Raw genomic sequence first — 3,536 nt, 5'->3', positions numbered from 1 at the left:
GGGCTCATTAGCACGCCCTGCCCTGAGTTCCCACGCGCTGTCCTGACTGGCTTTCCATTTTCCCTTGGCAGGGAGGAGGACGGCCAGAGGGGCCCTGGCAGAGGGGGAGGTCGCTGGCACGCAGAGGGGCAGTTTTGTTCTCTGGGAGACTCAAGAGGAAGCTGGGTGGTCTCCGCAGAACATCGAATTGTGCCCTTCACAAAACCACCACGCAGTGCAGGGCTGCTGGGAGAGCAGGCCTGACAAAGGGTGTCGGAGGTGACTGGCAGGGGCTGTGGTCCGCCCTGGCGGAGGCCTGCGCCCCTCAGTGAAGCTGCCTGGCGTTTCTCATGATGCGTTTCCAGGGGTGACGGCCTCCGCAAAGTCTCCCTCCCAGAAAAATGGAGGTGTGTGGCCTCTTCAGGGAGTTCCGTCCTGTTCACAGCAGGCCCGGATGAGCCAGGAACCACGCTCCCCTCCTTCCTACTCACCCCCACGCCTCTTCCTCCTTTATTAGGCGAAATTTTGTTGTAAATATCATAAGAACCTTTCTAAGTGTTAGAACTGTGCTGAGAATTATATATACATCATCTGTTTAATTCTCATTATACGATCATCAGGAAAGTATTATATCCCTTTAGGATGAGGAGATTAAGTTTAACTGATCACTTGCCAAACTTAATTGACCATGAAATCTGATTTTAGTGCTCCCCTCTAATATAAGGTAACCTGATATAAAAAAATTGGTTTGGAGATTGTGGCGTTCAATCCAATCTCCACTAGTCTGGATGAGGACACTGAGTTACAGGGTGGTTGAATGATTGAGCCAAGGTACCCCGGGGGGTGGGCAATGAGGGTTCAAAGGTGCAGTTCTCTGGTTCCAGGTGACAGAACTGGCGTGACTCATGGGCCAGTACACCTCACACACAGCCACAACCTGTCTGTCATTGGCGAATCTATGATGCTCAACAGAAACTTTCAGACTAAGGTGGGCTGGAAAGAAAGACCTGGGCACTCCAAAAATCGGCCAGTGAAAACCTGACGGAGCAAAATGGTCTGACAACTGATCATGGTGCTGGTGCAGAATTGCCCACATATGGTTCAGTTGTGCTTGCGAATGCCATGAATTAGGGCCAACTGGAGGCAACTAACAACAAGAACAATGCATGGTAATCTGATACAAAAATTGGAGAATGTGAGTTTAATCCAATCTCCACAAGGACAGTTGAGGACACAGAGTTCCAGGGAAGTTGAAAGATTGGATTGTGGCACTACAGTCAGTTAAATGCAAGTCAAGGACTAGAACCCTGTGAAGCCATGTTAAAACTACCATTCCCATTTGGTTGTATTCTAGGGTTGAGCAAGATCATCCAGGGACTCTGATGAAACTGCGCAAGCATTCAGGTGGAACAAGTCTGGTTGGATTCAACCCACCACTGTGTACAAATTTGAGTTCAACTACCCATCTGAAGCTGCAGCAGCCTAGGTTTTAGGAAGCGTGGATTTATTTTTAATTTAGTCATGTCAATTTTCTCATTTACATGCTGACTTTCTTGAGCTTGTTTTCTACTTCTTTGGCTAAATGAGGAAGGAACCCTGGTGGCACAGTGGTTAAAGGGCTTGACTGCTAACTGAAAGGTCAGCAGTTTAAACCCACCAGCCATTCTCCAGGAGAAAGATGTGGTATTCTGCTTCTGTAAAGATGTACAGCCTTGGAAACCCTATGGGGCAGTTCTACTCTGTCCTACAGGGTTGGTTGGAGTTGAAATAAACTCAACAGCAGTGGGTTTGTTTTTTTTTTTTTTTTTTTTTTAGCTAAATGAAAGAATGCCTCCCTGAGGTATGGTAGTGCCAAGGCAGTGAGATTTGGTTACAGTTTTCACACTTGTGTTGCTGACAAAAATCTTTGTGTGTACATCCTCTCCAGGGCAAACCAGTCATGGGTCCATTGTGCTGGGCCACGCTGACTCCTGAAGTCTCTTTATTTTCTCCTTCAACCACAATGTCTGGAACCTCCTGGCTGGCTGCCTTTAGGACTTTTTATGATCCCCTGAACCTACAGAGTTGGAAAAGAAATCTGTAAATTGTAATCTGACATCCTTTTTTGGAAGACTCACTTTGATCCATAACATGGCTGCACATCGTGATTATTGGCAAAGAGTTTATAATTTTAAGAGACGTATTTTGTCTCTCTTCCACAGTATCAGTTGGATGCTGCCTTCCATATCCTTCAGCTTTTGTGGAAACGGTATCCGTGCATTGAGGCTGGAATTCCCTGAAGCTTTGAAAAATGCCTCATTCTCAGCTTTACAGTGAATGGAAAAGGATCGTCTTTGAATAGCACTCACATACACACACACACACATGCGCATATATATATATATGGGTACTTTTCTAAAAGGTGCATCTCTAATGAAAAAAATATGTATTTCTCTTTGTAAACCAATATGAGAATGCCAAAATGTTCAGCTCTGTAATGGATTACAGAAAATATTTTATGTTCTGTGTGTGTGTGTGTGTGTGTGTGTGGTGATGGGAGTGAGGAGTGATTGAAAGAAAGGAGAAAAAAAGGAAAGGGAAAAGAAAAACAGATGTGAGTCTTAAAATGTTTCAAGCACGGATAACTGAAAAGGTGCTGGATTTATCTAAGACAGTGCTGTGATATCTTAAAGGTGATTGATCAGGCTTCCTTAACTGTGCCCACAAGATTTATAAACACATAATGTGTGATATCATTCCCAGAATAAGAAAGTGGGAAATGTCCCCAGTCTGGACTGCCTTTTTTGGGGCATGTTTTTGCCTGTAGAAGAGAAATGATAAATTGAAAGGATTATTTTTATAATAAAGCCCTCCTCACACAAACTCTATCACCTATAATATCCACTTCATTGAGGCAAGTGTGAATTGTCTTGAGTTTTTCATTTCACTTACATGTGGGTTTAACAAATAAAATACAGATGCCCTTGCAATAGCTTGGAACATGTTGTTAGCTGCTGTTAAGGTGGCTCTGACTCACGGTGACGCCATATACAACCGAATGAAGCTGGCCTGGCCCTGCTCCACCTTCCCCATTGCCCACTTGAGTACATTGTTGCAGCTAACCAACCTGGGGGTTCGCCTTCCGGTGTCTCTTGGCCAATATTCTGCTGTGATCCATTGGTTTCATTGGCTGGTTCTGGAAGGACATCCCCAGGTCTTTCTTCCCAGTCTGTCTTAGTCTGGAAGCTCCATTGAAACCTGTTCACTGTGGGTGACCTGCTGGCATTTGAAATACTAGGTGGCAGTTTCCAGCATCATAGCAACATGCAAACCACCGCAGTATGACAAACTGATGGATGATGCTGTTTTGAGACATGTAGTCATAGTGGTGGTGGTTGTTAGGTGCCATTGAGTCAGCTCCAATTCACAGCAACCCTTTGTACAATAGAATGACATACTCATACATTTTCAATGATTTGATACATTGCACAGCATTTGTTATTTATCTGAAATTCAAATTTAACTAGGTTTCCTGTATTTTATCTGGCAACCTTACCTATATGTGTGTTGTTGTTGTT

Source organism: Orycteropus afer, unplaced genomic scaffold (assembly GCF_000298275.1).
Source record: "Orycteropus afer afer isolate SDZICR_OR568_19922 unplaced genomic scaffold, OryAfe1.0 scaffold00378, whole genome shotgun sequence".
NCBI lineage: Eukaryota > Metazoa > Chordata > Mammalia > Tubulidentata > Orycteropodidae > Orycteropus > Orycteropus afer.
This window is presented reverse-complemented; position numbering follows the sequence as displayed.